Genomic DNA, 12615 nt, shown 5'->3' with positions numbered 1-12615 from the left:
CTAAAAGCCTAGTGAAATTACATCTCAGCCCCTTGTGACCAAACAAAAAAACAGAAGCCATTTTTATGAATATAGCCCTAGTAAATCGTCTGAGTCGTCTGAGATGTTGGAAGTCGTCTGGACGACTGAAGTGTAAGTCGTCTGGTACCGGTTTATTTTAAAAATAATTTATAAATCTTGTAAAAAAATATTTTGATGCGTGAAAAATAAAAATCAAGTAATTATAAACAGTTTTAAGTGATATAAATTAAGATATGATAAAATTGATTTGTTTTGAAGATAGATGAGTGGAAGTAGTGAATCATGAAATACTTTGGTTTAGGAGTTTGGCAAACATATGTTGTAGTATTGTATGTATTGTTAGGGTTAGATTTTGGAAAACTAAAATGTTTTTTTCAAAAATTAGTTTTCACCTATATGTGTTTATTTATGTGTATAGTAAACACTTTTCAAGTTTGATTTGATTTTATGAAGTCTTTAATTAGATAATTAAGTTTAGGGGTTATGTTTAGGGTGTGGACGACTTATATTTCAGTCGTCTGTTGAATAATTTACTCGGACGACTTACATTTCAGTCGTCTGGTGAAGAAATTAAAACAGATGACTTACATGTAAGTCGTCCAAATATTTCCGCCTAAAATTTTTTAAAAAAATTATTTTCCCGCTTAAATAATTTAAACCAGTCGTCTGGAAAGTCTTCTATTTTAGTTTCCCGCTAAAAATATTTAATTTCCCGCTAAAATAATTAAACTCTTCTGGACGACTTGTCGTCTGTTTTAATTTCTTCACCAGATGACTGAAATGTAAGTCGTCCGAGTAAATTATTCAACAGACGACTGAAATATAAGTTGTCCACACCCTAAACATAACCCCTAAACTTAATTATCTAATTAATGACTTCATAAAATCAAATCAAACTTGAAAAGTGTTTACTATACACATAAATAAATACATATAGGTGAAAACTAATTTTTGAAAAAAACATTTTAGTTTTCCAAAATCTAACCCTAACAATACATACAATACATACAATACTACAACATATGTTTGCCAAACTCCTAAACCAAAGTATTTCATGATTCACTACTTCCACTCATCTATCTTCAAAACAAATCAATTTTATCATATCTTAATTTATATCACTTAAAACTGTTTATAATTACTTGATTTTTATTTTTCACGCATCAAAATATTTTTTTACAAGATTTATAAATTATTTTTAAAATAAACCGGTACCAGACGACTTACACTTCAGTCGTCCAGACGACTTCCAACATCTCAGACGACTCAAACGATTTACTAGGGCTATATTCGTAAAAATAGCTTTTGTTTTTTTGTTTGGTCACAAGGGGCTGAGCTGTAATTTCACTAGGCTTTTAGGTTAGTTTTGCATTTGATTCAAGTTTAGGTATAAGTTTAGGGTTAAAATCAAGTTGTGGGTTAGTTTTAGCAAAAAACTATTTTTTGTTTGAACACTACATTAATCAATGCAAGAATCATTAATTGGTAATTGATTATTTGAGAAGAAGATTCTTGATATAACAAGCAAAATGACAAGAAAATAGAATTGTTAACATGTACATGCTGTCGTTGAACAGATCCTCTGATGTTCTGGTCTGGATTACTCAACACCTATTAAATTAATAAATCACTTTTTAGTTAATTTTTCATGGAGAAATTAATAGTCAAGAATCTGAAACATACAGTGACTTGTTCTTGAAGAAACTTGACGTACTATACAGCTTCGTTGAGAACAGAAGCCGTATCCGTCTATAAATGTATTATATGTTATTTTTTTAGCTTAGAAAGAAATAACGATAGATAAAACCCTGTGAAAAATTGAGTAGTTCATATAATACTAGGGTCGGCCCGGGCTACGCCCGAATTTTTTATTTAAATTTTGATTTTGATTATATATTTAGTATGGTTATTTTAATATATAAATTTTATAATCTATTATAAAAATATAAGTATCTATAGATAAATATAAAATAATTTAAAATATTCAATGTTTTTGTCTTACGCGATTCGAAAATTTTTTGTATCTATTTTTTTGTTGTTAAAAATTATATATAAGGTGAAGAGCAGAATTAACAAAAATTAACTTAATTTTTTTTTAAAAAAGAAATTTTTAGTTATGGTGTTTAATTGATTGAATTGCTTACATGTTACAGTACATTAAAAACTATTTATAACGTTTGTTTCCAATTAGTCTATGAGTTATTTAATAGACTCTCCCCTCTAAATCTACCACCCTATATATCTTTATGTTTTTTTCCTCTTAAATCAGCTGCTTAAAAATTGTAATTTTTTGTAGATCAAAAACTTACAACTATGACACTAAAAATTATAGACTGAGTTCTTACAATAAAAGTTCTGCATTTACAATCCAACTAATCAGACCCATTATCTAAATATTATTTATCTTATTTTCATAGGTGTTTGAAAATTTTCCTTTTCAGAATTTTGTTCCACTTCAACCAAAGTCTGTTTTAAATGCACCATTTATATATATATGTGTATATATATATATATATATATGTATAAAATCAATTTTGAACAATGATAATCGTAATTTTATCTCAAAGTTTGTTGTTGATTAAAAAATTTATCACCAAAGTATAACAAATTTTGTATTGTGGTTTTATTTATATGGTAGTTGTTATGTCAAACGATTATGCACTAAATCACAATAAGTAACTGAGGTTTTTCTCTTATAACAAAACAATATAGAGAACCAAGATAAGCTATTTAAATAAGTCTATATCGTGTTTAACTTTATTCATTGTTTTGACTTTCGTTCCTACATCTCACATTCGAACCAAACATGGCTGACTTTGTTATATGAGTTATTTTGTATGCTTCTGGAGATGATTTATTGTATACTATACTGGTGAATTTGATTTGGAAAGATAGTTTGAATTGGAGAAGAAGTGTTGGGCTAATATATTTTAAGAATTTAAAGGGTTTTCAATATTAGTTGCGCTACATGCATTAAATTTGTGTATTTTATTGAACTTAAGATTTTATCTGAAAGTGTTTGATTTTATATTCTAAGTGATTCAATATTCTTGACCATAATTTTGATTAAAATGATAATTGAATTCAATCTCGTTATGATAAACTAAACTTCATAATTCATTGTAACCGTTGAGATTGTTTTAATGAAACCATGTTCTATTTATTTTGGTGGTATTGTTTTCTTTTATTTTTTAGCGCATATGTTTTATCTGTGTTTATATGTTATGTTGTTTTATATTACGTCTCTAGTTTTGTATTTTTAGCAAAATATATACTTCTTATGCTTGGTATTATTATGGAAATAATTTTTTCTGGATTTTTCATTTTTATGTTATATTTTTTTATCTTATATATTTAAAATTTAAATGTGGTTTACATAGAGCTTCAAATATTACAATAAATATCAGTATTTGCGTAGACAATGATTGGAAAGTGAAATAATGAAAGAAAACATTATTGTGTAGATTTTATGAGATTTAAAATTTGTAGGGTATAAAAATATTGAAGATATAATAATTATGAAAGATAAGATAATGTGAAAAGCAATGAAAAGGTGATAAATATGGTTTTAATATACTAAAAAAAGCAATGAAATGACAAATGGCATACATGTATGGTCGCACGTTCTCTGGTTTCTATTGAAATTGTGTATAATATTTGGTACTACACAATCATCTTGTAGATCTCTCTGTGGCCTCCAAGGAATGGTCATATTCAAACTCAAGAATGATATATTCAGACAAATGCTTTCACTTTAACAATATATGAAGCGTTCCTTTTGTGAATCCGCTATTAAAACCTTTTATAGGCAATAACAGGCACACACAAAGGCTGTGACAACTTGTGATCAGGTTGCAGGTCCATTGATATGTCCAAGTTGAAGGACTTTAGTCGATATCCCTAGATCACGAGCCAAGCTCATCAACCATCCTTCTTTGGCATGTATATCTCAGTTTGGCTGACTGAGTTACAGTCAGTTTGTACGCTATATTTTACAGCCCCTTTTAACATCTTTTATCTGGATAATCTTCAGTGCAAACAAAGGCTCACGGATCATACATCAGTTCTGATGTTTCTTATTTGATGGGATCAGTTTCTCTTGTCTTGCTTATTGGACAACACGGTGAAGTTTTGGTCATTGGTAACTATCTATTAGATCATCTTGCAAAAAAAAATTATTTTCCCTTCCATAACTTTTATTTCTTTCTTTCTCGGCTCTAGATATGGGCTGTCGCTGAAGCTGGTAACCTGGAAGTTACATACACTCACAAAGAAGAACATGAACAGTTTTTTTTAAACGTGTTATCCTCTCACTTTTGGTCCTAATCTTATATGTAATGTAACTAACAACTTCTGTTAATATCTGAATATTCCGGGAGTGTTAGCTTTATGAGGTGTACAATACTTCTGAGAAAATCCACTGAGAAGTGAGAGGATAACACGTTTTGAATCGTAGAAATGTTTATAAGCTGCAAACTTATCGTTTTGAGTTATTACTTAGAAGCAACTTCTATTTTTCTTGATAGAAGCAACTTCTATTTGTTTTTTCTTCATAGAAGCAACAAAAACAACTTCTATTTTTCTTGACAGAGAAAAGTTTATAAGCTGCAAATTGAAGCAACTTCTATTTTTCTTGATAACACGTTTTGTGTAAATTACATATAAGTTTTGAGTTATTATAAAATCCACGTGGAAAATCATCAACACACAAACTCTACTTCTGCGCTTCTCTCTCTCATCACCTGCAGCACATTAGCTTCTAACGTACAAACCATCTGTTTAATCAAATTTTTAATACGACCATGAAAAAGTATTATCTTTATCATGTGTTGTGTGATATAAGAAAAATGTGTTTACCACTTTGCAGATGTTTTTTTTTCCTTTCAGTGTCTTTGAAGCTTCTTCGGCATAAGCTCGAGCAGCTTCTGCTGCATCTGCTTCCTTTGCAGCTTCTTCAGCCGCTGTCATGGCAGCTTCTACCTTAGAAACTGCCTGTCCTGCAGCTGCTTCCGCCTCATGTGCGTTCATGGTCTTCTGGCTAACTCTGTATTAATCTGGACATTTTTCTGAACACTCCTTTCATCTCTGTTTGTTTTAGGTGCAGGTAGGCCTAGGTGCACGTAAAGAAAGAACTCTATGTTTTCCAGACGATGTTCCCAAATGTCTTCTCCTGTGGGAAGCCAAAAGGATGGGAATTTGATATCTTGCATATTTACATGGTTTTAACCATCATTTCTTGTACATAATGATCATGTAGATTAGGAATTAGGCATCTTTAGGGTCCATTTTGCATACATGGGTCTTTATTAGGGGTTGGAGTGTGCTATGGATTTCGTGGAGGTGTTTAAAGACATTTGTGGTGCAAAAGGGTGAAAGATGAACATGGATGGAGACCTTAAAGATATCTTTTGAAGCTCATGTTTTGGGGTGACGTGTGAAATTGAGTTATCTTTCTAATGGAAGTGGTTTCATATCATTTGTATCTGTATTGGAGGAGTTATGATTGATTTACTAGGGGTTAGCTTACCCAGGCGGCCTCCCAGAAGCTGGACGAGGAGCTGATGCGGGCTGGCCGACGCGGGTTGCGACCAGGCCGACACGGGTAGATGGACGCGGGTTAGCTTACCCGGGCGGCCTCCCAGGAAGCTGGACGAGGAGCTGACGCGGGTTGGCCGACGCGGGTTGCGACCATGGCATCTACCCGGGTCGCGTCTTTACCTTGGCCGAAAATCAACATTTTTAAAGGGTATTTTAGACTTTTCAATGGAAACCATTATGCTTTCCAAATACCATATAAATACTCTTGTAATCCCCAAGTTGGGACTAATCTTCTTTTCTCTCTAAGAACACATAAACCTCTTTAAAGAAAATTTGGATCTTGAATCATTTTCCATCTATATTCTTTATGTTTGTGTGATTATCTTACTCTCTAATCATGTATAACCTTGAATCATCCATGGTTTTGGGGTTATTCATGTCTATCAGTGTGTAGACTAATCTTGAATTCATGGGCTAGGGTGATTAAGGGTGATTAGAGAATATATAGGGTGTTTAGTGTTAGATTTATTTGTTTCCTTGCTTGTTGAGGGTTCTCAATGCTATTTTAGTCTTGATCATACTAAAATAGATCTCTAGGGATTTCCTGCCTACAAGGTGTATGATAAAATGCCTGAACCAACTCTTCAATGCTTTTAGTTTGCTTTACCTAAGAGATTAGTTGCTAAAGGAGTTAAGATTGCTATTGGACTTGTTCTCCATGTTTGCTTTAGTAACATTCAACCTAAGAGATTAGATGCTTGAGTTGCTTTACCAAAAGAACATTCATCTAGAGATAGAGCTTGTTTAGCTTAGTTTCTAGGCATAAGGAAAGTGTTTCATTGATAGCTTGCCACCCTTAGATTGGATCTACATCACCGAAGATCAAATGCCTAGCCCCATGAGTCCTTTTGCTTCATATTGAGAAAGAAAGTTCATTACTTTATTGCATTAGCTTATTAGTTCTTAGCTCATATCATCTTTAAAACTGGATTGCACTTAGCTTAAGCATGAACTTGCATTCCCTTTGCTTTAGAATCACCTAGGATTGGTTCGACAATCTTTTATACTGCAACATTTGATTAGGAGCCTTGAAAACTCCTAACATCAAATTGGCGTCGTTGCCGAGTTCTAGGTTGATTGTGACATTGGAATTTAGTCGCTTGCTTTAGACTAAGTCATTGTTCTTTTATTTTGTTACTGATTCTCCTTCTTCCTCTCCCTTTGCATTTCAGGTGTATGAACTTGAGGAGCAGAGGTTCATCAAGCCTAGTTCCAAGAGTTGAAGACATAGTTGCACTTGAGAGGGAGATAGCAAGAAAGAGAAGAGAAGAAGAGCAACATGCTCACTTTCAGAGATTGGGGTTTGAAATGGAGCACAATCAGAATCAGCGACATGATGGAGTGGCCCAAGGAGCTGCAAACCTTAGGCCACAACATCCACAACGCCAAGCTAGAGCCATTGGAGCCTATGATCAACCTCACATTCATGGTCATAGGTTGGGAATCAGAGCACCAGCTGTGGAGAACAGCAACTTTGAGATCAAGTCAGGACTGCTCAACACCATAGAGAACAACAAGTATCATGGCCTTGTTGCTGAAGATCCATTTGATCACTTGGACAAGTTTATTTGATCATGTTTGCTTTGATGATTTTGTGTCTCAAGCATTGCATTGTACATACATATATGCATAGAAAAACCAAAAAAAAATTGAAATTTTTGAATCATGTAGTTGCATCACTTGCATTCTTAAGATTGAGTCTAGAGCATATAGGATGCATTCACTTGCATATGGAGCAGCTGATTGATATTGCCTTGTATAGAACACTTGTTTGCACTGAATTTGACACCCTAGTTAAACATATCAAGTGGCTTAAGCATCTTTTGAAAGGCTTGCATGCTTTGAGCCTTGAAAACTCTTCTTGAAACTTGTTTGCTTGCTTGATATTGACATTGTTCTTGAAACCAGCTCCAACCTGAACTTAGACTTGAATGAACTTAATATTGAGCGACATGGATTTGTTTTCATCTCTTGCTAGCATAGGGTCATCATTTGAGCTAGCTTCTAGGATGGTGAGTGGGGTCTTTGTTCCTTAAAGGTTTATATCTTGGGTTTGGGAAGTGATAAAGTTGAGATTGATGAACAAAAGATTGTCATGAGAAAGAAAAGCCCTGGGGACCTAGAATAGAAAGATAAGAAAACTCTTGATTGTATTGTTTGAGACCTTCCCCCTCTGTAAAATAAAAAAAATAAAAAAAATAAAAAAATTTATAAAAAAAAAAAAGAAAAGAAAAGAAAAATAAAGATTCAATAAGATTTTGGAGAAATGAGAATAAAAAGTGTTAGAGCTTAGAAATGTGAAAAGTGAATAAGAGGTCCTTAGTGGTTGAGTCTTAAGAAAAGAATGTTGTTCATTGGGTGAGTGATGTGAGTGTTTTTCATTTTGGGTTATGGGATGAATGAAAAGGGTGTAGAATTTGTAATCGACTGAGGTAGAATGATGAGGATAGATCCATGTATGCATGAATTGCTCCTAGTCTTAGATAAATTTTGCATAATGATCAAGCTCCTTGTTCTTGAGTGATTACCACCTTGAAATGATGCATTTGAACCCTCCTCTTCATTCACATTAGACCATTTACTTATTTAGCCAAATGATTGAGATCATGTGCCCATTTGTGAGAATTCACTTTGTGTGTGTGTGTGTAAATCAATGTGAGGGCTGGTAAAAAAGGACTTGTTGGTTGATAAGCATTGCATCTTGTGTAGAGGCATAAGAGTATTGATAGGCCTTGAGAAGCTAGAGTATAATAAGAGAGTGTGCTCATGCTATTTGCTATGATTCCTTAGGATGTCAAGTTGAGTGATGTAAGTATCTCTTTTGGTTATAAGTTCTCATCTTTATATCTCTCCTTCTTGAGTTTTTGAAAATTTACTTGAGGACAAGTAAATGACTAGTGTGGGAGAGTTGATATCTTGCATATTTACATGGTTTTAACCATCATTTCTTGTACATAATGATCATGTAGATTAGGCATCTTTAGGGTCCATTTTGCATACATGGGTCTTTATTAGGGGCTGGAGTGTTCTATGGATTTCTTGGAGGTGTTTAGAGACATTTGTGGTGCAAAAGGATGAAAGATGAACATGGTTGGAGACCTTAAAGATATCTTTTGAAGCTCATTTTTTGGGGTGCGTGTGAAATTGAGTTATCTTTCTAATGGAAGTGGTTTCAAGTCATTTGGAGCTGTATTGGAGGAGTTATGATCGATTTACTAGAGGCATATCAACCCTAACGCGGGTTTGACCAACTCGGGTTCCCTTACCCGGGCGCGAGAAGAGGAAGCTGGACGAGAGGGTCGACGCGGGTAGATGGACGTGGGTAGATGGACGCGGGTTAGTTTACCCGGGCGGCCTCCCAGGAAGCTGGATGAGGATCTGACGAGGGTTGCGACCATGGCATCTACCTGGGTCGCGTCTTTACCTTGGCCGAAAATCAAAATTTTTAAAGGGCATTTTAGACTTTTCTATGGAAACCATTATGCTTTCCAAAGACCATATAAATACTCTTGCAATCCCCAAGTTGGGACTAATATCTTCTTTTCTCTCTAAGAACACATAAACCTCTTTAAAGAAAATTTGGATCTTGAATCATTTTCCATCTATATTCTTTGTGTTTGTGTGATTATCTTGCTCTCTTACCTTGAATCATTCATGGTTTTGGGGTTATTCATGTCTATTAGTGAGTATATTAATCTTGGATTCATAGGCTAGGGTGATTAAGGGTGATTAGAGAAGATCTAGGGTGTTTAGTGTTAGATTTATTTGTTTCCTTGCGTGTTGAGGGTTCTCAATGCTATTTTAGTCTTGATCATACTAAAATAGATCTCTAGGCATTTCCTGCTCACAAGGTGTATGAACCAACTCTTCAATGCTTTTAGCTTGCTTTACCTAAGAGATTAGTTGCTAAAGGAGTTAAGATTGCTATTAGACTTGTTCTCCTTGTTTGCTTTAGTACATTCAACCTAAGAGATTAGATGCTTGAGTTGCTTTACCAAAAGAACATTCATCTTGAGATAGAGATTTTTTAGCTTAGTGTCTAGGCATAAGGAAAGTGTTTGATTGATAGCTTGCCACCCTTAGATTGGATCTACATCACCGAATATCAAATGCCTAGCCCCATGAGTCCTCTTGTTTCATATTGAGAAAGAAAGTTCATTACTTTATTGCATTAGCTTATTAGTTCTTAGTTCATACCATCTTTAAAACCGGATTGCACTTAGCTTAAGCATGAACTTGCATTCCCTTTGCTTTAGAATCACCTAGGATTGGTTCGACAATCTTTTATACTACAACATTTGATTAGGAGCCTTGAAAACTCCTAACATCAGAATGTACAACTCTATACCTGTCTTTAACATGTAAAGAGAGAATTCTGATCAATAAACGTCCCAAGTCGCTGTGAGTGAAGCATGTCTCAGTTCTGCTAACAGCCAACGAAGCAAATTGATTGCAGAAAGATTACATGCACACGATACTTGTGTCAAATACGTTCAAATGGCTGTACCAACTCATTAATTCTTAACTTGATAAGTCTATCACAAGCAGTCAAGTACTTTAACCTGGTCGACTGCAAACGTGTTCAAGTCTGGCGGAGTGTTATTGTTCCTACACTAACGAAAAAAGCAACACATGTACAGTAAATCCACGGTTGCACAGTTACTTAAGGCATAATCATTTATATATTTATTTGAAAACTATGCTGTTCACCAAAGCTTTCAAAAAGTAGTGACAAAGTTCGTAGTAACCAGATAATTACTGTAACGGAAAAAAAAGAAAAAAAAAAGCAAATCATTAAGGCTTGGATCATGGATAATAATGGGGTGGTAGCAACAAAGGGGATGTTCTCTCTTTTTGTTTGTTAGTTCAGATGTAGGAATTGAATCAAATTCCATGAAAATTTCCCTGTTTAAACAAAGATTAAGCACTTTAAAATTTGGCTCATAAGAAGATCATGTTACAAAAAAACCCATTATATTGATCATAGTTATTTGAATGATTGTCTTTTGAAAAGAATGTATTTCCAGGATAGTTCCGGAAGAACCCCAGAGAGGCTGGCTTAATAACTAAATTTTCATGCAAGCAGTTTGACAAATAAGAGCATTTATAATACACAAATAGCATCTCCCAGACTAAGCAAAAAAAATGAGTAAAGATATATCATCACGTACTTGTCATCATGGACAGGAACTCCCCACTCTTTATCATGGAAAGCAATGACAGATTGGTCTTTAACATGAAACAACCCAAAAAAAACCATCAGGTTAAGGCATAGCAGAGGAAAAGATTCAAGGCTAGCTAAAGTTAAGGAATAAGCCCATCAATGTTAGGAAATGATAAAGAAACGAATCATGTTTATGTGGTCATTGTACAATATAGATCACATGATCACAAACCTCAAGATATGAGCTCTACATTCAAACACTTACTTCTAACCTTAATACCAGATCTTTTAAACTACTCAAGCTCATAATCATAAGAAAGACAGTGAATCTTACCAGATTTCGGAGTGATCCAAGCGCATCTTATACGACCATCACAGAAGCATACACCGGCCTTTTCATCTCTCTACTCTGTCATATTCCTTCTCAGTGACGATGAAGTGTTTGACAAACTACGCTGCGAAGCTCTCTTCCTGCTCAAAGAAACCGATACTCTTCGGTGACGACTCAGAAGTTTTACCAAAGTTTTAGGAACATTAAAAAAAGAGGAAAAACTCACATATTTATAGATTATAGATTCACACTGTAGAAGTTATGAGTGGATGGATTGAATGTGAAATCGTATGAAGAGTGGGAATTGCTATTAATGAGAGGCTTAATCACGACGATTGGATGCACTGGATTATGTAATGGTGTTAGATTCTGAGAACGGGTAGCAAGAATGTCAAGCGATTAATTAGAGGCGGCAGCTTCGAATAGAGATTTGCCGGCGTTGAATCATGGCACGGATGAACCCTAAAAAGGATGGATGCTTTTAGTTACAAAGGTGAAGGCGTCTCTGGGGCCAATTCTTTTTTGCTATCGGGCTGGAATTATTTGAGTAAAACATGAAGCCAAGAAAAGAAGACCGCAAATATAAATCATATAGCTCTAATGAAACAATGTGTTTTGAGTGACATGACACGTGTCATGCCCACAGAATTCGAATTTCTGACCTATCATCCCATGTGGCTTCATGTGAGGGATTCAATATCTTCTTTATATGTAAAGATCTTTACCTTGCCAAATGGTGAAACCAGTTGCTGAAGCCCAGTGACTCGATCACCTAGTTTTTCTTTACGAACTTTAAATCTTGGCAATGGAGATAATGTGTCCATTCCGGGCCTTTTTAGTAAGCGAGGTGAATAATCATCACTGGTTTCTTCTAACTCTTCAATCTTTCCATTCCTCTGAAAGATTCATCATGTTTTTTTTTTTTTTTTTTTGTCAGTTAACAACTCTAATATTAGGCAAATAGAATTACGTAGGTTTTGATTCTATTAGTAGTTACGTGCCTTTGAAGTAAGATTCTTGCAGTCTTGTGTTATTATCTCCTTGGGCTCTTTGGTCTCGTAATCCAAGAAAGATTCAGCTTCTGAATCGATCAAGAACATGTTTTCTAAGAATGGAAATCTTTCGAGCAGCTCAAATTTCGAGTTAGTTTTTCGCCATGAATCTGACAGTAATTGGTTATTTGGATCCAGTAATCCTTGGAAGAAACTGTTGTGCCTTCAAACTCAATAAATAAATAGAAAGGATTAAAGAAACTCTAATATCCCTATGAAAATTAACATCAATATATAAGTATACATGTGGATTACATGTTAATAAAATCATCATTATAATTGTTAGTTTTGTTATCGAAGCTTTGCCGTCGGAAATCTGTGATATCGAGGCTGGTCTCTGTCGGACGTGGCAACGAGTAGCCGGAGAATACGGCTGTGGTGGAGTTTGTTGGCGAACTCCACCATTTTCCGGTGGAAATTCCGGCGATCTCAAAATCCCCCGATGTCAT

The 12615-nt window shown here is 34.6% G+C and overlaps 1 pseudogene; it reads right to left on the bottom strand.

Annotated features, from left to right (window-relative positions):
* Positions 1–12615, bottom strand: part of LOC106323983 — a 14568-nt pseudogene extending 1953 nt beyond the window's left edge.

This window comes from Brassica oleracea, chromosome C2 (genome assembly GCF_000695525.1).
Source record: "Brassica oleracea var. oleracea cultivar TO1000 chromosome C2, BOL, whole genome shotgun sequence".
Classification (NCBI taxonomy): Eukaryota; Viridiplantae; Streptophyta; class Magnoliopsida; order Brassicales; family Brassicaceae; genus Brassica; species Brassica oleracea.
Note: the sequence above shows the minus strand (reverse complement) of the source record. Positions and strands in the feature narration are given on the sequence as shown.